Source organism: Capra hircus, chromosome 29 (assembly GCF_001704415.2).
Source record: "Capra hircus breed San Clemente chromosome 29, ASM170441v1, whole genome shotgun sequence".
NCBI lineage: Eukaryota > Metazoa > Chordata > Mammalia > Artiodactyla > Bovidae > Capra > Capra hircus.
This window is the reverse complement of record NC_030836.1, coordinates 21,273,125-21,298,732: the sequence shown is the minus strand read 5'-3', so window position 1 is coordinate 21,298,732 and position 25,608 is coordinate 21,273,125.

Here is a 25,608-nt window from a genome sequence, read left to right as displayed (position 1 = left end):
ACTTGACAAGATGCTTCATAGGTTTCTGTGAAGAACTACTGTGTAGGTGAAGCTGGGAGGCAGTGACTGTAAGGTTTAAAAAACATGTCAAATAAATGATCTGATTCATTGTTTCACACATCTTAAGAGATATCTCTTTTAAGCCAGTCATTTTCTCTTGAGTTTAAGTACCTTTTAAAAGTGAGGATGCTCATTGCTAGGCTGAGAATGAGATGATGCAATCTGACAACTGTAATGATAAAATAGGGCCCAAAATTCCAGGAAGAGTAGATATAATCATTAGTATACTCAAAGCACCTATGAAAAGAACAGAAGAGATACCTTTTCTACTGTTTCATGTCCAGAGTTGAATGAATGCTATACATCTGAGAGGGTAACAGGCTCAGTTCAGTTCAGCTCAGTTGCTCAGTCGTGTCCGACTCTTTGCGACCCCATGAATCGCAGCACGCCAGGCTCCACTGTCCATCACCAACTCCTGCAGTTCACTCAGACTCACGTCCATTGAGTCAGTGATGCCATCCAGCCATCTCATCCTCTGTCGTCCCCTTCTCCTCCTGCCCCCAATCCCTCCCAGCATCAGAGTCTTTTCCAATGAGTCAACCCTTAGCATGAGGTGGCCAAAGTACTGGAGTTTCAGCTTTAGCATCATTCCTTCCAAAGAAATCCCAGGGTTGATCTCCTTCAGAATGGACTGGTTTGACCTCCTTGCAGTCCAAGGGACTCTCAAGAGTCTTCTCCAACACCACAGTTCAAAAGCATCAATTCTTCAGCGCTCAGCCTTCTTCACAGTCCAACTCTCACATCCATACATGACTACTGGAAAAACCATAGCCTTGACTAGACGGACCTTGGTCGACAAAGTAATGTCTCTGCTTTTGAATATGCTATCTAGATTGGTCATAACTTTTCTTCCAAGGAGTAAGTGTCTTTTAATTTCATGGCTGCAGTCACCATCTGCAGTGATTTTGGAGCCCCCAAAAATAAAGTCTGACACTGTTTCCACTGTTTCTCCATCCATTTCCCATGAAGTGATGGGACCAGATGCCATGATCTTCGTTTTCTGAATGTTGAGCTTGAAGCCAACTTTTTCACTCTCCTCTTTCACTTTCATCAAGGGGCTTTTGAGTTCCCCTTCACTTTCTGCCATAAGGGTGGTGTCATCTGCCTATCTGAAGTTATTGATATTTCTCCCGGCAATCTTGATTCCAGTGTGTGTTTCTTCCACTCCAGCATTTCTCATGATGTACTCTGTGTTTAAGTTAAATAAGCAGGGTGACAATATACAGCCTTGACGCACTCCTTTTCCTATTTGGAACCAGTCTGTTGTTCCATGTCCAGTTCTAACTGTTGCTTCCTGACCTGCATACAGATTTCTCAAGAGGCAGGTCAGGCTGGAAGGCTAGAGACCCCCAAATGGAGGAAATAGGTTGCAAGTGTCAGATATTTTTTCTCTCTCTTAAGCAGCAAGAGGAAACAATGTGTCAGGTTTTTCTTTTTCCTTCTTTATATGAAATTAAAAGGAGGTTTCTCTTAAAATTCTGCATTGCCATGATGACAGCTGGTTCCACCTGAACTTAACGTTTCTCAAACCTTGAGCTAACCAATGCATTTTTCTTACGGAAATGTTTTTCTTAAGCTATGTTAATGAACTATATATTTACCCTAGACTCTGTCTTTCTTCAAGTTGGTTCTGCCTAAGACTCAGAACCGATAATGGCTCAACAAACCAGTATTTTAGTCATACAAATGTTTTCCTAATCTATGTAAATAAGACTATTTATTTGCTTGGAAACATGTCTTTCTTCAAGATTCATGTCAATTGTCTTATGGCCTGGGAAGCCTCATCTTGTGTCAGTGTTATCTCAAAATGGATGTTGTGGGTGAGGGGCCTGGTGCCACCCTCTGAGTTTTAAGACATTTCCTTTCTCTAATTATCAGCCTGATAGTAGGTATATAACTTCCTGTTAAAGTCTAGCAGGGGGGCACTCTTTCTGCCCTCTTCTGATGTCTATGTCAGAAGCTTTCTCCATATCTTTTATACTTTATAAAACTTTATCACAAATGCTCTGAGTGATCAAGACTCATCACTGGCCCCGGATTGAAATCCTCTCGTCCTGAGACCAAGAATCCTGGTGTCTTTCATGGCTCAGCAACAACCTTTCACGTGCTGTGTGCTAAGTAGCTTGTTGCATGTCTGACTCTTTGCTGTGGCCCTCCAGGCTCCTCTGTCCATGGGTTTCTCCAGGCAAGAATATTGGAGTGGGTTGCCATTTCCTCCTCCAGGGAATCTTTCTGCCCCAGGAATGGAACCCATGTCTCTCAATCTCCTCCATTGGTAAGTGGGCTCTTTACCACTAGCACCACCTGGGAAGCCCAGACTGAAGGCTATAATTTACCATTATGGCATTCCAGGATCACTAAAACTAAGTCATAAACCTTTGCCCCTATTTTGCATTACTAGAAGTTCTTTGTGATATAAAGGCATGCCTGTAAATAATAAAAGCCATTGAAACATGTATTTTAAATACATGAACTTATGGTATGTAACATATGTCAAACTACTTAAAAAAAAAAAAAAAACAACCAGAATGCAGACCAAAAAATTATTTGAAGAGAAATGGAAACTAAATTCTGCCCACCCCCCCACCAAATTTCCAGCATTCAAATTGTGTGAAAATTTGGTGTTACAATGAGAAATTTTCATGTGAGAATTAGTTTCATGGGAAATAGAAGATATGTATTTATAGCCAAGAAGAGGCAAATTATTTGAACAAAATTATTTATTTAAGGATTATCCCTAATAGCAGATAGTTAAGAATAACTTAAATGTCTAAAACTGACAGAATTAGTAAGGATATTATTGTATGTACACCAAATGACTTCCCAGAGTTAGCTCTCAAGATTTCTCACTTCTGACACTGACTGTAAATTCAGGGAAAGTGAAAGTGAAAGCCATTCATTTGTGTCCGACTCTTTGTGAGAAATTCTCCAAGCCAGAATATTGGAGTCGGTAGCCTTTCCCTTCTCCAGGGGACCTTCCCAACCCAGGGATTGAACCCAGGTCTCCCACATTGCAAGTGGATTCTTTACCAGCTGAGCCACGAGGGAAGCCCAAGAATAATGGACTGGCTGCCCTATCCCTTCTCCAGGGGATCTTCCTGAACCAGGAATTGAACTGGGGTCTCCTGCATTGCAGGCAGATTCTTTACCAGCTGAGCCACCAGGGAAGCCCCAAAGTCTTATGTTCTACTGACTGTGCTGTCTGGGGCTCTTACAGTTAATGACAGGGGAAGAATACAGATCAAGACCAGTCAAAGGAAGAGATGCATGGAGCAGGGTCAGTGAAAGTTAGAAACACAAAGCTTTGGTTGTTTTTAGGATCCATTGAACCTCCTGTTACTGATATTTGATAATCCATGTGGGGTATCACTGCCACCATGGGAAGCTAATCTGAGCATCAGTGTACAGGTTTTATTGGGGGTTCATTGCATAAGCATAATTGATTGACTGATTGCCTAAATTCTTGATTTCAGCCTCCAGATCAACAGATGATGACTCAAAGTTCCTTCCTAAGTCACATGGTTGATATTTCTCCTATGGCCAGTTTCCACCCTATGATGGTGGGGTGTAGCTAACTCCACTCTAAAATCCAGTATAATCAGCTTCCGTACTAAACAAAGACACTCCTTTCAGCTGAGATTATTTCCCAGGAGCTGAGGGTTTAGGCCACCTTAATCTCTCTTTGCAAAGGTCAAAATCTTTTCCATAGGATGACAAATTAGATGAATAGGTAGGGAAGAGTAAAATATGAAATGAGAAGGTATAGGAAAAAATAGAAAACAAGAAAAAGTAATCTGTAATTGAGTTAAGAACTTTTTCTTTCATCAGAATTTTAATTTGTAGTTTTGCTATATTGCTCTTATAGTAAATAAGTTTTTCCAAATAAAAATAAATGAATAATATAAAATTCTAGAAGTCTTTAGTATAAGGTATATTCACCTCTACTGTGTGCTGTGATGTACTTAGTCACTCTATTGTGTGCAACTCTTTGCGACCCCATGGACTGTAGCCCACCAGGCTGCTCTGTCCATGGAATTTTCCAGGTAAGAATACTGGAGTGTGTTGCCATGCCCACCTGCAGGGGATCTTCCTGACCCAAGGATCGAACACAGGTCTCCCACATTGCAGGAAGATTCTTTACCATCTGAGTTACCAGGGAAGCCCCATTCACCTTAAATATTACTGGTTTAATAGCAGTTTTCATTGCTCCACTCTGAGCTCCTCAAGAGCAGGATAATGTCTAATTCATCTCAGTATTTTTATTACCTAATTTGCTGCCAAGCAAAAGTTGCTTATCAGAATTGTGTGAGATAATAAAGTGGTTAAGAGTATGAACTCTGGATCCAGATTTCCTGAATTTGATTCAGCTTTGCCAGTTACAAACTATATAACATTGGGCAAGTTGCTTAATCTCTCAGTGCTTTGAGTTTTTCATCTGTGAAATGGGTATATTAACAAAACCTACATCATAGGGTTGTTGTAAAGACAAAATGTGAAAGTCCATGTATATAGGATAGTGGTAGAATATAGTGAGTATCCATTAAATGTTAGCTACAAGTAATAGAAGAATGAAAGTTCTTAATCCCTATAAATATATCTTTGTCACAAATATTTCTGTATCTCTATATTTCCTGAACTTTCCTTAATATTTTTTTTATTGGGTTGGTCAAAAAGTTAATCTCCATAACATCTTATGGAGAAACCTGAATGAACTATTTAAGTACAATGATCCTTGTCACTTTGAGCTCCCAAGTCTTGGGGGAATGTTATCTCACATGAAAACAATTTAATGGCAGGAAAAGAGGTGCCAGCTGTCCAACGGGGAGCCTTTAAGTGAAGCATCAAGCATCAAGTCAGATTCTGGAGGATGTTGGCCAAAAGGCTACAGAGAGAATCCACCCAAAGGATTTGGGACTTAGGTAACCAAAAGAAGGAAATCAAGATCAATGAGGTCTATTTCACAAAATTGTCTTGAATCAGCCCTGGAATTAATTTTCAAAACTGAAAAAATATTGATGCTGACAATTCCTGTGTGTTCTGTAACAAGCTGGGTCTAACAGCTTAGGTTTAGATTTGCCACGAAAATTCACATTGATTATTTCTCTCATGTGCCTTGAAATATTGGAATTGTTGACATAAACACCCTCTACTCAGGAGAATACAAAACAATCTGATGTGCAGTTTAGTTCAACTAAATGAAGATTTGTTGAGACTTCCTGTTGATCAGGCAGTGAACTTAGTCTTCTGAAAGATGTATGGGTGAATAAGTTATGGTTGCTGTCCTGACTCTTACTTTAAATATACTGTTGTTATTTATTCAAAGCTATGGGAATTTAGATAGATAGATGTCAGTTGCCTTCCCAAAAACTGTAGCAATCATTTGGTTTCTTTATAGAATGGAAGATTGATAGTGGGGGTGTGACAGAAGACGTTCTTGAAGCTGAGGCGTGGAACATAATGCTCAAAGAGTTAGAAGGAGAGAGTATCCAAATAAATATCTTAATCTACCCTGAGCATAGAAAGCAATCTTCATTTTCTAATTCTTGATTAATTTTTCATGGTAACATGTTGCATATAAAGATAGAAACAGATATAAAACATGCTTAAAAGGCACAAACAATATTCCTATTAAAAACAAACATTTTTCTGCATCAAATACACTGATATAGTTTCTTTTATGCCTATTCATTACATTGGATTATCATTTTGTATAAATTAGAATTTTTGACTCAAATGCTGACCTTCAATGCTAAATCAATTCCATGTATGAAGTGTTTTTGAACATTTAATATGCATGCAACAGTTTATTAGATCTTTATTGAATACAGCAGGGGAAACTGTGCTAGGTGAGACAGATACAGATGTGATTAAAATATAGTCATGATTTCAAGGCCCAAATATCAATAGTAATGGACTGACCACATGACACATATCATTTAATAACAAAAGTATGCCATGAATAGAGTGATAGTGAAAGGATAAATGTATCATCTCTGGGCCCATCTGTCTCTGCAACCAAGTCTTTTTCACTGTTCTGTGCTCCCTGCATACCCCTCATATAAAAGAATTACAGGGACTTCCCTAGTGGTCCAGTGGTTTTGGTCTCACTTCTTAGGGAAGCATACTCTGATAATCCTTGATTTCTTACAGTGCTCCTCTAATGTGCTTCTAGGACCTTTTGGACTTCCTCTATCCAGACAATATCAAATTTCTTGGTAATTGTCGATTTGCACTTCTTTCTCTGAACATTGAAATAACCTTAAAAGTACACTGATTCTTATTAAATGTACACTGATTCTTATTCAAGTAACTATTTCCAGTAACTAGAATAGTGCCTGGTGCCTTGTAGATGATCAAAGTTTGTGTGCTGAGTAAATGTACTAATGAACAAAAGAAATTAGGAATAAACTTTTGCAAGAAGTTTAGGAAATATTACATTCAATCATTCAATAATTATTCTATTAATTACTACCAACTGATGTCAACCTATGCATTAAATAATGAGATGGTAAGCAGGTAAGATTTAGTTGGCTCTATCCTTAAATAAAGGTCTTCTCTGGTGGCTCAAAGGTTAAGAATTCACCTACCAAGCAGGAGATGAAAGAGATGAGGCCCCCTGCATTGGGAAGCTCCCATGGAGAAGGAAATAGCAACCTGCTCCAGTGTTCTTGCCTGGGAACTCTCGTGGACAGAGGAGCCTGGTGGGCTACAGTCCATAGAGTAGCAACAGAGTTGGATATGACTTAGTGACTAAACAACAACAACAGCAACAATCACTAAATAAAGAGAGTAGTTTAGAAAGCCAAAGTGAGTGAAGTCACTCAGTTGTGTCCGACTCTTTGCTACTCCAGGACTGTAGCCTACCAGGCTCCTCTGCCCATGGGATTTTCCAGGTAATAGTACTGGAGTGGATTGCCATTTCCTTCTCCAGGGGATCTTCCCGACCCAGGGATCAAACCCAGGTCTCCCACATTGTATACAGATGCTTTACTGTCTGAGAAAGATGGTAAATGAATAAACAGAGGTTAAAGGTTGGATTCAGGGCTCAGGGTGATGGCTGCTCTTTTAGAGAACTAGGGGCAACTTCATCAGAGGATGAAGTAACTCATCTTTGGACTAGGGTGGCTGAGAATTTCTGTTGGAGGAGTTTTCCTTTGATCTGGATCCTGGATGCCAAGATGGTGATGGTGGAGCCGTTCTATTCAATAACAGACAGAGAATGAGGGAGAAATTTGTGGCTGGCTATGCTCATGAGTTCATATTGATTGTGAAATACACTTGGGACATCCAGATGAAAGATTCAAAAGAGCATGAAGTTCTGGCAGTGTATATGCACTTTAGGACTCACACCTTAAATAACTGAGCATCTTTATTAAGAAAAAGAATACAAACTTAGCAACAAAAATAAATGCTTATTTCTTTATTAGTAAAAAGAAATTACCAGGAAATATACATTTGAAAAGGCCTGCAAGGACCATGACATCACAAATCCTTTCAGGAAAAATTATCATTCTTACTGCTTTTTAATTAACTATCAGACATATCAATGCTTCTGCAATATTTTTGTTCTTAGATTTTGACTTCATGATTTTTAATTATCACTTTGCATGATCAACATTAGTAACATTTTACATAGAGAAAAAAGAAACATAAATCCACCTTTCCTTCAACAGAGTCGAGTATTTTTATTACCATAGCTTAGGAGAGCTACGACCATGTTCACATCCCCTGGTTGGTCATTCTATGTCTAGGGCTTCCTCTGTTTACAGAAGCAGGACTTCCTGCTTAGGAACATCAGCTCTGACACAGAGCCTGTTCTGCGCAGTCATTTCCTCAACATTCTCCCATGTCATTCATGTATCCATCCCCCATGCCACTCTAACCATGTTCTTTGTGGAGAATAAAGTGTTTATGGGACCTGAATTCTAGATCTGTCTTAAGTTTGGAAGAGAAGTAATGCGTTCAGTCCTTCAGGCAAAACAGGATCCAGATGCGCAAAGAGGCCACCAGGGCAGGTTGCTCTATGGGAAATTTGCGGCCATCTCTTGCAATCATCCACAGCCCCAGGGTCACCACAAAACAGAGAGTGATCCCAGAGTGCAGCAGCTCTCTTAATCTCCAACACATGACTCAGCCTCTTGTTTTCCCCTTTTGTTCCAAGTGGAAGAACACTCAGAGCTTCAGAAAGGCACCTTTGTCAGTGAAAATCTCTGCAGTTTAAAGATCTTCAGCCCCACCATGAATGTACCTCTAGGTTCTGGAGCATAGAGGAATAGAGTACCAGTATCCTGTGGCATACAGTCAAACTATTAGGCCTGCTTCTGTCTTGGAGGAGTTGACAGCTCATTTGGAGACTCTAACATGTACACATACACACAAAATAGCCTGATGTGATTTTGCCCAGGCAGCAAGTCATTAGAGAAACTAGATACATTAGTTAGATACATGAGATAAATATCAAAGTCAATGCTTTAGAGAGGACAGAGAAACTATTTCAAGTTTAGGTGAACCCAGAAGACTTTATGAAGAGGAAAGAACTTTAATAAAGTCTAGATCCACAAACAGACTTTGTATACATTTACGTAGGGAAAAGGAATTCCAAGTATGAGGAACAGTGTGAGCAAGGAAGTAAAAGTGAGAATCAGGATGATACAGTTAATTTGAAATAAGTACATGTAATTTCTGGAAGTCATAAAAGCAACAACACAAAACAATGGCTTTGTGAATTTTGCTGATATTTATTAAGAAGTAGTCTGTTGTCCCACAGTCATACGTGAAATTGAGGTCATTAAACTTTCATCTTCAGGGCATATAAAAACATGAAGAGAATGATTCCCCTGTCTGGATAGTCAATCCCAAAGACTGAGTTTATGGAAGGAGAAGAGAGAAGTACAAAACTGAGTTTCCCTGTCATAAATTCACCTTGACTATTTTGACTGTGAAAAGTTATCACTGTTTTTGTGGTGGGCAGGATTTATAGCTTTGATCCCCCAGGACATTCTGCAAAAGAAAGACAATTTGGAATATTTCTTCTGGAGCCTGAGATGGAAATGAAGTAGAAAAAAAATAAGTTTTCTGCTCTATGACTACCTAGCTAAATTGCAAAATAAAAACCAGGAACCATCTTAACTCATTATATATATTTTCAAGATGTTCATACAGAGCTGCTGACTATGTATTTTCACAGTCACTACAATTGTATTAAAAGAATACTTATTCAAATTTACAGTGATTATACTTTCTCACAACATAATTTTCTGCCAAACCCCACAAAAATTTGAGTAATTTTTGGTGGGGGGTGGAAAAGAGCAAAGGGTCAATATGAGCTTTGTTTTCCAGTCACTCCCAAATTATACTATTCAAATTCTCTTACCTCATTTAGAACTTCAACCTGAAGATTCATTTTTATTTCCACATTCATCAAATTTGTTTATATATTAATAGAAAATGTGATCTATCTGAAAGTGTCATAAATGTATCTTTAGTAGAAAGAACAATCTATCTCAAAGTGAAAGACCCTTATGTGTGCCCTATCAAAAGTCTTAAAACTTCTCAATTGTTGTTTAGCCCACATTTGATTTCATCCATCTATGTGAATCAGGCTATTATTGCTGCTTTTTGTCTTCTCTAATCTAGTCATTCTACTTACCTTGGCTATAAAAAAGAGGTTCATACATGCTTCTAATATACTTAATTAAAATTTCTACTCTTCAAGTGTTAATATAAGTAATTCTAAACTTTTCCAACAGTTGCTTTCTGCAAGATGAATCCTTGAAAAGCATCACTTGAATATAAGTTTTCTTCTTGTAATCATTATATTGTTGTTTAATCCCTCAGTCATGTCCAACTCTTGCAACACCATGAACGGTAGCTCACCAGGCTCCTCTGTCCTTGGGGTTTCCCAGGCAAGGATGCAGGAGTGGCCGTTTCCTCTTCTGGGGGATTTTCCCATCCTGGGGATTGAAACCATGTCTCCTCCATTGCAGGTGGATTCTTCACCACTGAGCCACCAGGGAAGCCCTATAATCATTGTAGCTAACATTTATTAGGTATTTATCACATCAAATGTTAACTAAATGTATGTGAACTACTTTGTTTAATTCTCACGAGAGAACAAATGAGCTAGATATCATCTTCTTTTATGAGAAACTAAGGCGCAGAGGTTTATTATTTGAAGCCCAGGCAATCTGATTCCACAGTTTATGTTCTTAATTACTATATTATCCCCACACATATAGCATAGTGCTGTATAGAGAGAGGATTCTTGCTAGAAGCATGGTGGAGTTAATTTGAATTTCAAAGATAGCTAAAGACCTTTTCTTTTGGAAACTCAGTTTTCTATAGGAAAAAAATAGGCTGTCATTTTAATCATGGCATCATTCATGTCTGCTGGGAAAGGGCAGAAAGGCAGAGGAGAAGAAGGCATCAGAGGATTAGATGGCTGGATGGCATCACCGACGCAATGGACACGAACTTGGGCAATCTTCAGGAGACTGTGAGGGACAGGGACGTCCGCAGTGCTGCAGTTCATGGGGTCGCCAAGAGTTGGGCACGACTGAGTGACCGACAACAGCAATCATTCATTTCTTCTTGGAAGACTAGGATTTACCCCGCCAGTATTTGTTGAGTATCAACCAGGTGCCTTATATGTATACACACACATATACGTGCTTGCTCAGTTGCTTCAGTCATGCCCTACTTTTTGCAGCCTTATGGACTGTAACTTGCCAGGTTTCTCTCTCCATGAGACACTCCAGGGAAGAATACTGGAGTGGGTTGCCATGTCCTCCTCCAAGAGATCTTCCTAACCCAGGTTTGAAACCCATGTCTCCTGTGTGTCCTGCATTGCAGGCATATTCTCTACTGCTGAGCCACGAGGGAAGCCCATATATGTATAATTTCAATATATGAAAATTTTATATGTGTATACAGTGTTAGAGAATGTTTAATTCTCCTGATTACTGATGGAAAGAGGCCTGCTCAGAAGTTCCAGATCTGTCCTAAAGTTGGATACAGAAACTTGACTCAAAGTAGATACATGTGCCTTTCAGAGTAGGATGTTCAAAGCTGTCATCGGCATTCCTGAGAATTTATAACATTAATTAATTAATTAATGTCAATTTAATGAATTAATGTTATTGATTCATACCATATCCGGGGATAAAGGGCTAAGGGAGACTGGTTTTGGACCTGGTCACTCAGTTCTAGGTGAGAAAATTCCTCTCAACACACATGCTCCAAGCCTGCTCATTAATACATACTCCCAGCCATGGGAGTTCCAGTCTCTATAGTGTTGTGAAGAATGAGTTTTGCCCAGAGCCCTTTTGAAGAAATGAACACAGCAGAGATTCCATCTCTCTAATTCTTTCCACTATGAAGATCCATCTAGCAGTATGGCTACACCCCCGGGATTTGATCAAGTGATGGGAAAACCACTAGCATCGGCACAGTCAGCACTGATGAGAACATAGTTTTATTTTATATTTTTATTGCAACAGAAACTTGTCCCACGTGTTGAGGAAAAAAAGGAAAATAGAATTCTTGTCAACCTAGAAAATTTTTTCCTCAACTATAGGAAAGAAAGAACAGAGTTTTATTGTTGAATAAACATTAAATCAAACTGGAATGTTCACTGCAAGCAATCTTCTAATGATATGAAAACATAATGAAATTCCATCCTTTGAATATCAACAAGCATATGTAAGCCATTATGTACATGCTGTCAAGAATAATGATCATTTTTTTCGAGAGAAGACTTGGGCAGAATTGTTTGTTATGTAGTCTTTCATTGTTTACTTCAAATTCACCTGGTAATTAGGGTAGCCAGCTGGGCTGGCTAATTGCTTTTATCTAAAGGAATGATAAAACTTCTATATCTCTATGATAAGCAGGTGGTTATAGCTTTGAACAAGGCCTCTGGACTAAAATTCTGATGACAAGGAGATAGACACTCCAGTCTAGATAGATAGACTCTCCTTAATATTTACATTTCAAAGAGATGGCTCCTAGGCTTTCAAGAAAAAATTTCCTGGGTTTTCCTGGTGTATTTATCCCTTAAAATGATTTACATATGTATCAAAGAGATAGAGAAAGTATTTATGAATAAGAGGAAATGTTCTAAGAAAGCTGGTGGAGAAAAGTTTTTGACTCTTGGAATCAAGGATAATTGGAAAAAAAAATTATCCTTTCAAAGGTAAAATCATTGCTTTCTAAAATTATAGTGAGCTGTGAACTCCCAGCACTATTCCCTATTTTCCTGTACAGGTCAATACTGCGCAGTAAAGGGCTTGTTAAGATCTGGGGTCCCTAGGCTAGAGCACCCTGGTGCCTTTTAAATGCTTGGCCAGCAATCACATTTTTGTGGCAATAGGTCCAAAAATGGGAGAAGAGAGAAAGAAAGAATTTTGGAAAATAAGACAGCACCTCTCAAATACAAGGAGGGGTGAGAGGCTGACTGAGCCTTACTGAATTCTCCTAGGTGGCTTCACCAAATATGCTCTGAGAGGTTCTTGTCTCATTGCAGAAAGAATTTAGAGACCAGAGGGGGAGGTCAAGAAAGTAAAGTTAAAGTGAAGTTGCTCAGTCATGTCCGATTCTTTGCAACCCCAAAGACTTTAGTCTATCAGGCTCCTCCATCCATGGGATTTTCCAGGAAAGAATATTGGAGTGGGTTGCCATTTCTTTCGCTAGGAGATCCTCCCCACCCAGGGACTGAACCCAGGTCTCCTGCATTGTAGACAGACGCTTTATCGTCTGAATCACCAGGGAAATCTCTCAAGAACGTAAAGCAAGGATTTATTTAAGGGCTGTTCACTCTCAAAGAGAGAGAGGGTAGCTTTGGGTGAGTAGTTACCCAGTTTCTTTGGCAAGCCAGTTATGTGGCATGTAGAAATGAAAGGGCAGAATATCCATTGAGAAGGGTGAGGTTGGGGGCTATATTTCCCCGATTTTCACCCCGAGGAGAAGAGAGATTTTTGCCCTTATTTAATCTTGATCAGAAGTGTCATACTGTTGGTGCTTGATGAGTGCTTCTTATCTGCAAAGCTACTATTATTGTAATGAGGCCCTAATAAGTCAAAAGTTACATTTGGACACAGGTGGGTCCTTCCTTTCCCGGCCATGCTTTGTTTGCCACCAGGGCACTTACCATCCCCAAATGCGTGGTTCCTGTCAGTCTGGAGGTTCTTGCTTTGCCTGCCCAAGGACTCCTGCTGTTTTCATGATGTGTGGTTTCCTGCCATCTGCCCCTACTCCCCTTTCTCTACTGCATCTCATACCTGCCTGCTGCACAGATTCAGCAAAGGCAGGGAGTGACCCGCAACATGAGCAGCCCTGTTGCTGCGAAGACCTGCACAGTGGGCACAAACAGAAGCTAGGAGGATGGACCTTTGTAAGGGGATGTGCATTGGTTAACTGCAGGCTGACTTTCCCTGGGAAGGAGGTGAAACTGTGGCATAGGCAGTTCTCTTCTGTAAAGGGTGACTCCCAGAGAAGGGCTCAGCCACCAGCCGCCTGGGGAAATGAGTGCCTCTTTTCTGAAGGATTGGGGGGTGACAAACCACAACACCCACTCCAGGGTGTGACATTTTCTTTTTTTGAGATCTAAACTCTACTATGTTTCAACACCATTCTTATATCAATAAACCATATGAGTCATTGTGCAGACAAACAATTATAAAGCAGAGAATTAATTACTGGAGGACCTTTTGATATTCTCTGTGTTCTTAAAGAATATGTACAAACAGATAGGTTTGGGCTATTTGAAAACCAGACTACCTGGAATCACTTTCCAAGTCTACATCTTTTGAACCTCATCTCTTTCCTTTCTGCCGTCTCTCATCAAGAGTGTATGAGGCTCAGCATAGACTTTTACAAATCTTTGTGGGAAGTCAATTACTTTCCACGTTCAGAGTGACCATTATCAGGATTAAATCCACAGCTTGATGTGGTTTTTGAAGGTTTTTTAAATAATAAAACATTATACATGATAAATAGCAATGTACACTTTAATTCCAATTCTATCTGTCATGCAACACTTTAATAAATGAGTCCTTTCAAAGCAGGTTACCATATGTACATTAAGAAGAAAGTTTTCCTGTCTGTGACCTTCACTAGTTTATAGTTATCCAAACACTAAAAAATGTTATGCAAGACAGTCACCACTGAAAACCCTCAAAGGCCCTCTTCAGGCTTCAGAAAAGGTCCAAACTCTTACGGTCCAGGCTCATAAGGCTGTCAGTCTTAGACTCAAGCAAGGGGCATTTCTGCCCATGTCACTGAAATTTAGAGGGAACCATAGGGTTCTCTCTGGCTACATCCTTTTATTGCAGGAAAGGGGACCTCTTCCAGGGCCTCAAAGGGGACTCTTGTCTAATACTTGGAAATGAATTATCCAAGGAGACACATGTGATGACAAAGCAAGAGACTTTATTGGGAAGGGGCAGCTTGGTGGGGAACAGGAGGGTAAGGGAACCCAGGAGGACTCCACGGCCACATGGCACAAAGCATTGGGTTTTATGGTGACCAGGTTAGTTTCTGGGTTGCCTCTGGCCAGTCATTCTCACTCAGGTTCCTTCCTGGTGGCACACACATTGCTCAGCCAAGATGGATTCCAACAAGGAGGATTCCAGGGGGCGGTAGGACATGTGTTGTTTCCTTTAACTTTTCCCTAATTCTTCCAGTTGGTGGTGGCTTGTTAGTTCCATGTTCCTTACCAGGACCTCCTGTTGTCAAATAACCCATGCACATGGTTACTAACCATGGTGCCTATTCAGGGTGAGTGGCTTCACTCAGTGTTTCCCCTAACACTTTTTCTCAGGAAGACAGTCTTTGGGTTAAGGTGATATGCCCACTAGTAGTCCTTGCTTCTGCACCCCCTACCTTTCAGATCTTGCTTTATCATCTTTTGCTCAATGCTGACACATTTTCAGGACTAGTCAGACCTGATCTTGGCTACTTTTTACATCAGTCAGAACCTCAGGTTGTACACCTGTACACACGTTTTCTGTATTCAAGTTTTTTAAAAAGATCAACTTACAACTTCTAACATTTGTAATACATGACCTGAAAATTTTTGTTTATATTCTTCCCTCATGCCTCACAAATATTAGAGAGGACTCCTTTTGCCTCATGCATAAACCTCTGATTTTCTCTTGAGCCCTGTCTGTTTTCCAACTTTGTCTCTTCCTTTGTAACATGTTCCTGAAACACAATTTATAGAACTATTGACAATTTCTTAAACAAATCATTGATAATTATCTGTGTTTGCATTTGCCTCTGTGAGTGATTTCTCTGCATAGACCGACTGCCCCAGCCCCCTAAATACTATTTTTGCCTTGTCCACCAGGCCAGTTTTCATTGAAGAGACAGCTTAAATATTGTTCCCTGGTGAATCTTTACTTAGTCCCTGTCTTCAGCTCTCCCTCACCTCAGTCCACTTAATGCGCTTGTTTTTCTCTATCTCCATGAAACATATTGACATTGATTTAAGTATATTCCAGTTAGTTGTGGGCTGGTACTATTTCTTAGAAATCTTTCTAGCAACAGAGTGTATCACAGTACGTTATAAAGGGTAAACACTTCAAAAACATCTGCTGATTGAACAAATATATATTCAGTAATGTGCTGTTATTAACAGTATTTTTAGGATTAGAAAAATAGATCAGTTAAGTATTATCATATGGATTTGAATATTAAATAGCTCCTCTTTCTTAGTCTAACAGTCATAGGTTAAAGAGATTTGGATTTTACATACACAATTTATATGCTTGAGTAGTTGCTCAGGCGGGGCTTCCCTGGTGTCTGAATGGCTGAATGGTTGAGAATCCACCTGCCAATGCAGGAGAGGCAGGAGAGGTGGGTTCAATCCCTGAGTTGGGAAAATCTCCCTGAAGAGGTAATGGCAACTCACTCCAGTATTGTTGCTGGGAAAATCCCATAGAAAGAGAAGCCTGGTGGGCTACAGTCCATAGGGTCACAGAGAGTCAGACATGACTGAGCGACTAAGCACACAGACACACATAGAGCTGCTGGGGCACAGAGACTGAAGTTGCCAAAACCAGAAAACCAGAGAGATAAAATTTGTAACAATATATCAAAGAAAGGGTTAGTGTTTATTCCATTTTGTGAACAGAAGTTAGTAACTAAGAGGTTCAAGTTTACTGATGAAATTAAAAATATATGGTCATTACTTTTCTAATAGTGTGAGGGATAAAGTACTAGAGTGTTGCAAATAAAGTTTTGGGGAAATATCATCCAAATGGGACTGAATGCTATTTATTTCATGGCAACCAAAGATAAGGCTTAAAACTTCCATGTATAGAGAGTATTATCTATACTTATTCTACAACCTATATCATTTCCGTAGAGAAGTTGCAAGCTTATTGCCTCGGAGTTAGCTATTACAAAGCAAGTACACAGTGCTAGGTCAATACAGACAATTCCCATGCTTAAAAGTTTATGTTTCTGGAAAAAAAAAAGTAATAAAAATGGTGCCATTACGTTTCTTGTATAAAACATAAAAAGGATATGATAAAGGTATAATGCCAAAGTTTTTATAGACATATAATTTAATTTCTTTCTAAATTATAACTTACATGGAGGTTTTTTCAATGATATTTACACTTAGGAAACAGGACAACACAGTAACAATCAATCACTAATCATAAAACACACCATATCCATATCGATCTAGGTATCGCTTGATCAGTTCAGTTCAGTCGCTCAGTCGTGTCCTACTCTTTGCGACCCCATGAATCGCAGCACGCCAGGCCTCCCTGTCCATCACCATCTCCCGGAGTTCACTCAGACTCACCTCCATTGAGTCAGTGATGCCATCCAGCCATCTCATCCTCGGTCATCCCCTTCTCCTCCTGCCCCCAATCCCTCCCAGCATCAGAGTCTTTTCCAATGAGTCAACTCTTCGCATGAGGTGGCCAAAGTACTGGAGTTTCAGCTTTAGCATCATTCCTTCCAAAGAGATCCCAGGGCTGATCTCCTTCAGAATGGACTGCTTGGATCTCCTTGCAGTCCAAGGGACTCTCAAGAGTCTTCTCCAACACCACAGTTCAAACGCATCAATTCTTCAGTGCTCAGCCTTCTTCACAGTCCAACTCTCACATCCATACATGACCACAGGAAAAACCATAGCCTTGACTATATGGACCTTAGTCGGCACTATGAACAAAGCTACTGGAGGTAATGGAATTCCAGTCGAACTATTTCAAATCCTGAAAGATGATACTGTGAAAGTGCTGCACTCAATTTGGCAGCAAATTTGGGAAACTCAGCAGTGGCCGCAGGACTGGAAAAGGTCAGTTTTCATTCCAATTCCAAAGAAAGGCAATGCCAAAGAATGCTCAAACTACTGCACAATTGCACTCATCTCACATGCTAGTAAAGTAATGCTCAAAATTCTCCCAGCCAGGCTTCAGCAATACGTGAACCGTGAACTCCCTGATGTTCAAGCTGGTTTTAGAAAAGGCAAAGGAACCAGAGATCAAATTGCCAACATCGCTTGATAGATATTGATAAAACAATGGTATGCTGAACAGTGCTCCTATTTTTAGTTCACAATAAAAATGTAAAGTGATAGAAAAATTCATTAAAATCATGACTTTTGGAAGGTATTATCTTTTGTATTTTCACTGGCACCTTTGAAAGATAAAACTTTAGCGAAACAGTGATGCAAGGCACTTTTTGAATTAAAAAAGAGACCATTTATCTGCCTTCCTTTACTTTCTATCATTTTATATTTTGAGAATGAAAATACATATGACTTGAAGAGATTAATAAACTTGCCCAAATGCACAGTGAGAAGCTTTAGATCCAGGATGGCTTGAGACCTTGCACTTTGAATCACTAGGATATATACAGTACAGATTTAATACATAAGCCATTGATAAAATGAAAAAAGATGCTCACGGGTAATGGTTAATCATCTAGGATTATAAAGCAAAATTTAGCATGTGCTTCGGAGATGCAGAGAGGTTCTGACTTTAAGGACTGAAGATTAAACAAATTTCAGGGTCCCTTAATTTGCTCCATAATTTAAGTCAAAATCTTTGGGTGAGATCTGAGTGCAGGAAGCCAATATATACAGGTCGCTTTGCACCTTGCTGTCTCAATTTGTGAAACATGAGATCATACCTGGATCCATTTCATAGCATCAGGCTCATGAAAAGCACTTGGTAAATAAAGATGCTGTGGTTGTTGTTGTTACTGTGCAGTGATGCTGATTTTTAGAGGCAGTACAGTTAACTGAGAAAAATCACAGAAGACTGGCATTTGTTTCTATTTTTGCCCTACTTCTAGAATTTCGAATGTCTTAATTTCTCTGAGCTTAAGTTTTCTCACTTGTAAAATAGGAAAATGAAAGCAAACTTGGCCACTTTTCAGCAAGAATATTAAAAAATAAAAACATTAAAAGGTAAAAAATAGGTGATATTAGTTTTCATAATATAATTAAACCATTATATCCAAAATATTCATATACTTACAACATGTAAACAATGTAAACTATATGGAAAATTGCTGCTGCTGCTGCTGAGTCGCTTCAGTCATGTCCGATACTGTGAGACCCCATAGACATCAGCCCACCAGACTCCGCCGTCCCTGGGATTCTCCAGGCAAGAACACTGGAGTGGGTTGCCATTTCCATCTCCAATGCTTGCATGCATGCTAAGTCGCTTCAGTCGTGTCCGACTCTGTGCGACCCTATGGACAGCAGCCCACCAGGCTCCTCTGTCTGCAGGATTCTCCAAGCAAGAATACTGGAGTGGGTTGCCATTTCCTTCTCCATATGGAAAATTATTTGTGCAATATTTTATATTATTTTTCAAACTAAATCTTGAAAATCCAGGGTATATTTTACATTTTAGCACATCTCAAGTACTAAAATTTTAAGTGCCCAATAACCACGACTGAATAGTGACTATCATACTGGACAGAGCAGTGTCACATTATATAATCCTCTTTACAACCAATGAAGAGGATATTATTGTTATTCTTATTTGCAAATGAGAATATTAAGGCTCAGAGAGGTAAAGTAATTGATTGAACTAATACGTGGCATCAGCAGGTATTAAATAAGGATTTCTCTGACTCTACAGCCCATTTTTTTAATCCACATATTGTCTTTCACAGTTTCCTCCTCTATGTCTGCTGTATCTATCTATCTTTAGTTTCTTCATCTTTCACTTCAGTGAAATCCTGCTGCTCTCAGAGGAAGATGAACTTTGGAGGGAAAATTAGGGTGTAGCCTGGCTGAAGTTTGTAACCCCATGAAACACATCACAAACCTTATATCAAACATAAAATTTCAAACCTTTCTCTGGAACCATTATTGCATGTTTTTAATGAAATCACACTAATGGTACAAGAGTAAATTGGTATTCATAGGAAAATGAAGAACAAAGCTAACTGACCTGCTGTGAAAAGGGAGTAAAACTTTAATAATTTTTTATTTTTCTTTATTTTGATATGGAGGAAAAGTTATACTAATTGTGTACACTGTCCCACTATGGCCATGTCTCTTTTAATGTAAAATTAATGTTTAAAATGGTTCGACACTGACGAAACTGTGATTTTGAATACCCCTGCACACTCTCACATCTATAGGTATGTTTTTGACACAGTTTGAGAAGCACACCTTCTAGGTGGTCTAAATTTTATATCTGAAACATCCAGATCCCCAGAAAGCTGCCCATGTAGGATTCACTATTTCGGTATTTTCTAAAATTACATTAGTTGAATTGTTCATTAGGGCTTCCCTGGTGTCTCAGGAGGCTCCTGCAGTGAAAGAGACCTGGGTTTGAGCCCTGGGTTGGGAAGATCCCTAGGAGGAGAGAATGGCTACCCACTCCAGTAATCTTGCCTGGAGAATCCCATGGACAGAGGAGTCTGGCCAGCTTCAGTTCATGGGGTCATAAAGAATCGGACACAATTGAGCTACTCACACACACACACACACACACACACATAAGAAGTAACTTTAGAAGCATTATGGATATATTTGTTGCACTGTATTCCCCTACACAAGAGAGAAAGGGGAATTTTTCTCAGGCTTCATTATTAGGATAACTTCCTGGTCTTATCTAACACTGAGGTAAGGATACTAATTTCCTCTTTCTCTTGTCGAAAGCCATAGTATTGGCCCCCTGTTAGAAACTAACTGGGCCTTTATGGAATGCATTTTTAAAAATTTATTATTATTATTTACTTTACAATACTGTATTGGTTGTGCCATACATCAACATGAATCTGCCATGGGTGTACATAAGTTCCCACTCCTGAACCCCCCTCCCACCTCCCTCCCCTTACCATCCCTCTGGGTTATCCCAGTGCACCAACCCCAAGCATCCTGTATCCTGCATTGAACCTAGACTGACGATTCGTTTCTTATATGATATTATACATGTGGGAGAGAGAGGGTGGGATGATTTGGGAGAATGGCATTGAAACATGTATGGAATGCATTTTTGAGTAGACTTGAAATTTTATTTTTCTTAATCTTACTTTTTTCAATTGTTAAATACATTTTTAAAGAGAAGTTTTAGACTCATAGCAAAATTGAGCAGTAGATACAAAGATTTCCCATGTGCTCTCTTCTTCCACATATACACAGCCTCCCATACTATCAAAATCTCTCACCAAGTGCTACATTTGTTACAATCAATGAACCTATATTAGCACATCATTATCAGCAAAAGTCTATAGTTCCCATTAGAGTTCACTCTTGGTGTTGTGCATTCTATCAATCTGGAATGTATAATATTCTACAAATGTAGAAGGATACGTATCTACCATTATGGTGTCAGAAAGAGTAGTTTCACCATACTAAACATCTCTTTGCCCTCCATGTTACTTTTCTATTATATAAATTCCTTAATTTTATTTTTCATTTCTGCTGTATCATATATATTTAAATGAGGCATGATATAAATAATAAAGAATAAATAATTTGAGTTTGCTCTAATGTTATAATAGCATTGTCCTAAATCAGAAATAAATTCCAGTAAAGAATTGGGATTATCTTGAACCAAGAGGACTGCTTTATCATTTACAAGATTTGCAAACTGGGGATATACAGCCTTCAGGTAGAACCGAGAGTACATTGGTGCAGTGAAGGTGAAGGTGATGATGGATTTTTAGTAGCAAAAACTGAAGAAGCCCCAGTTGGGAGACTTCTAAGAGTACTGGGTGGCCCTTGAAGATTGACCACAAGTTTTCAACGAGTGGCTTTCATCAGAACTTCTCTAGAGGGGCTTTTCATCTTTAGCAGGGTCAGAAGTTCTCATAGTTTTTATGTGCTTTTTCTAAGAGCAAGACTATATTACTGGCCCGGATCTGTCATGACTGCCTGGCTCTATTTTATTTTGCATCTTTGTTAGCCACACCAGGTCCATTGTCTATACTCTGTATTTAGGGGATTTATTTTTCTTTTCCTTAGGGGATATTATTTATGTTTACAATAGTTTCCTAACTTTTATACTAGAATCCTAATTTCATTTCGATATTGTAAGCTCTTTAGTGCTACTGTCTATGATGTTTTCACTTCGACATCTGTGCCTGCACCTGTCATAGGGCCATGGCATACAACTGGAGGTCAATATTTTTAAAATGAGAGTAATTTGCCACTAACCACAGGAACAATGATTTCTCAATGTGTGACCTTCACAATGCCACATATACATAGTAAACACTCCATAAAGTGTCATTAAATTAAATCTGGAAACACATCAAAAACATATCTATTAGTTTTATTGTCTATTATTACTTCCATGCACTAGCATGTAAGTATATCAGTATTTAAAGGATCTTGTGTATAGCTAATGCAATCACATTTGCCAATTTATGTCTAAATTTAATTAGAATAACTCCTGTGACTCCTCAACTAGGCAGAAAATAACTATAGAATACTCTGTATTAATTTTTATAGTAAGGGACTTTTCAGATTTTATTAAAGGTCGAAAACCAAGGTTAGGCTGACAAATGCATCTGTCTAAAACTTTCAGCAGATTACCTAATCACCATTAACCTGAAAGACTGTCTAGGATTCATTATATATTTTCAAAAGGTTTTTAAAAGTGGAGGTAAATATGATACATTTTGTGATTCCAAATAAAAAAAAAGGTCATTGAGTCTGAAAAGGAGATTTTCTTTCTTTTCCCTAGAAGCAAAGGGTTATTAATTTTCATTCTAAATTTTACTTCCTTTCTTTTAATGGGTGAAGACAAAGCCTGCGTGTGCTCAGCCATGTCCAACTCTTTGTGGCCCTATGGACTGTAGCCTGTTAGGCTCCTCTGTCCATGGGATTTTCCAGGCAAGATTACTGGAGTGGGTTGCCATTTCCCATTCAGGAGATCTTTCTGACCTGGGATCGAACATGCATCTCCTGCTTTGGCAGGCAGATTCCTTACCACTTGAGCCACCTGGGAAACCAAAGGCAGAGCCTTTAACTATAAATTATCAGCCTCATTGACATGTTCTTATCCTCTTTACAAAATTTAAAATCTCATTGAGATCTGATAGCAGAAACTGAAATAAACTTACAGGGCAAATGCCAAAATCAATATTAATTTTATGTTCTTTAAAAAATCTCTGTGACTTTTACTTTAGAGAAAGATAAATTAATAAATGTGTTAATGGGAAATATTTCCATGGATGATAGTAAGATAATATACTTGAGTAGGTATTATTTTCATTCTTTTTTAAGTTGTCATTCTTTTGAATGATAATGTGGAGGAGAAATTCAGGAACAAATGCATTTATATAGTTATACCTTTGTATTTACATGCCACTTGTAAGCAAATTATATTTAATAATAGCCATTCCTTTACCAAAAAGAAATTATTTAATATGAAATTATATTCATTGAACCTTTCAAATGTCTGAAAGCAGGCCACACTGAGGTTCAAATCTAAATTAGCTGCCCTACTGTGTGCTTACCCTGTACTGTTCCTTTTATCTCAATGATCAGATCTGTAATTATGGGCTTATTTGCTCAATTGCTGTTAATTAGTATCTGTCTTCCTCATGAGAAAGAAAGCGAGAATCCTCATGAGATGATAAATTCTATGAGAGGCAAAGCCTGTTTTGTTTTGCTTTTTCCCTGCTGAATCCCCAGTACCTGGGAGGAGATATACAGTGAATATTTATAAAATTAATCAATGAATAAGTAACTCTGATCTAACTGAGGCTGGGGTATTCATGCAAGCTACCTGAATTTCTCTTAACATTTTCAGTAAAGGCCTAGTCAATATGTTTATATAGTGTTTGAAATCTAATGAATTAGGAAAGATTATAGGTTCAACTTTGAAAATTCCTCCTTTTCTCCCTCTCTCATTGGCAATCAATCCATTACAGATATGTAAATCTGGATGTAAAAAACTTATCAATTCTTTACTTCCTTATTCTAAAGTCCATATCTGTCAATAAATCCAAAGTTATAGATTATTTATATCAAGAGTAAAAAAAGTCATATTATTTGTTTATATAATGTCTGTTTAATGATAATTCTAGTGAAAAAAATTTTTTAAATTTATTTATATGTCAGATGAGTGGTAACTTAAAAGTCCTTGAAACTGTAATACAATTAAACAGACTTGGAGGGTGCTCTATGTTAATTAATGAGCCTGATAATCTATAGCCTTGTACATTACACTTCACCATTGACTAATTTTATTTTCTCATTTAATCTGTTCAAAGCAAAAACCATTGTGTAAGACAGTATATTTTTATTTTTAAATTAAAACTCAATAATTACTTATCTGTTGCTTTTATTGATTGCCCATTTATTTAAAAAATCAGAAAACACTAAAAAAGTATAAATGACAAAGAATTAGTCACAAAAAGTATAGTGAAATAATGATATTAAATAGACAAGAAATTCCAACCTGTATTTTCTATCCATGTTCTTCCATTTTACAATGAAATAAAATAAAAACATACATTATACACACATCAAAATTGCCATATTGTAAAATATGATCAGTTTAAATATGGCTTTAATGCAAAATAACAAGACAAAACAAGAATATAATACATTATGTCCCCCTCTTGGAAATTCACAGTGCACATTAATATATTAGATTTACCAAAGAAAAAAAACACATATAAAACTTTGGGGAAAGTATTTTCCCAGCACTTACTAATTTTAGTGATATTAATGAAATAATTTTTTGTGTCCATCATTAACATTCTATTATTTCATGAAATACACTTTGGGAAATACCTATCCAAGTAACTGTTTTAAGTAAATTAACCAATACACATTTATAGAATGTCAATATGTCAAAGAATAAGAAAGTTGGGACCTCTGTCCCCCTAGAGTTTTCTTTTCAGGGGACACAGAAAATAAATCAATAGCCAAGTAAAATGTCTAATATACTTTTTCTGAGAAGACGTAACAGGGCAATATAATAAAAGAAGAAGAAGTGATGACCTCTCTCTGATAGGGAGGTCAGACTCTGCAGAGTGGATTTTAAAGTTGAAATCTGAAGTTCGAGAAGCATCAAGCTCCAGGAAGAGCCAAGAAAGACCGGGACAGACAAGGACGCTGGAAAGTGAAGGAGTTTTGAGATAGGAACCATGTTATATCTGAGGAGTGGAGACTCCAGGTGTCTGTACTGTTGTACATATATTTAAAATGCCATTGAGTACATGCCATTGCAGACGTAGATAGGCAGCTCATAAAGAGCCTGACAGACCCATGGTGAGTGATTTGCTTTTTATTCTATGGAAATGCACCAAAGGATTCTAAACCTCATGATGATCTGATCTAATTTACATTGATGAAGGATGCGTTGGTTGCTTGCTGTCAGAAGAATGGAAAGGAGAGGGACAAGAATAGAAAAGGGAGATGACACTCAAAATTACTGAAGTTGTCAACTCAGAGAGGAAAACAGTCTAACCACAGGTGGTGACAAATGAGAGGAGTAAGAATGAAGGGATCAAAACGCAGTCTGGAGGAAGAGCTGATGGATGGGAGTTGCTAATAGATTTTACATGGAGTCTGAGTCTGATGGAATAAAGAACCTAGTGTGACACCTAAGGCTTCTGAGTTTGAATCATTGGATGGATAGTGCTGTCATTTACTATGTTAGTGAAAAGTGAAAAAGAAATAGGTTCAGTGAAAAATTCAATAGTTTATATGTGTGTATATATATATATATATATATATATATATATATATATATACACATTTTTTTTTTAAGTTCAGATGCCTTTTAGACATTGTAGAGGTATCACATAGGTAGTGAGCTTCCCAGGTGGCTCAATGGTAAAGAATTTGCCTACCAAACAGGAAACCTGGGTTCTATCCCTGGGTTGGGAAGATCCCTGGAGAAGGAAGTGGCCACCCACTCCAGTATTCTTGCCTGGGAAATCCCACAGACAGAAGAGCCTGGTGGGTTACAGCCCACAGGATCACAAAGAACTGGACATGATTTAGCGACTTCCCTTGTGGCTCAGCTGGTAAAGAATTTGCTGAGACATGGATTCAATCCCTGGGTTGGGAAGATCCCCTGGAGAAAGGAAAGGCTACCCACT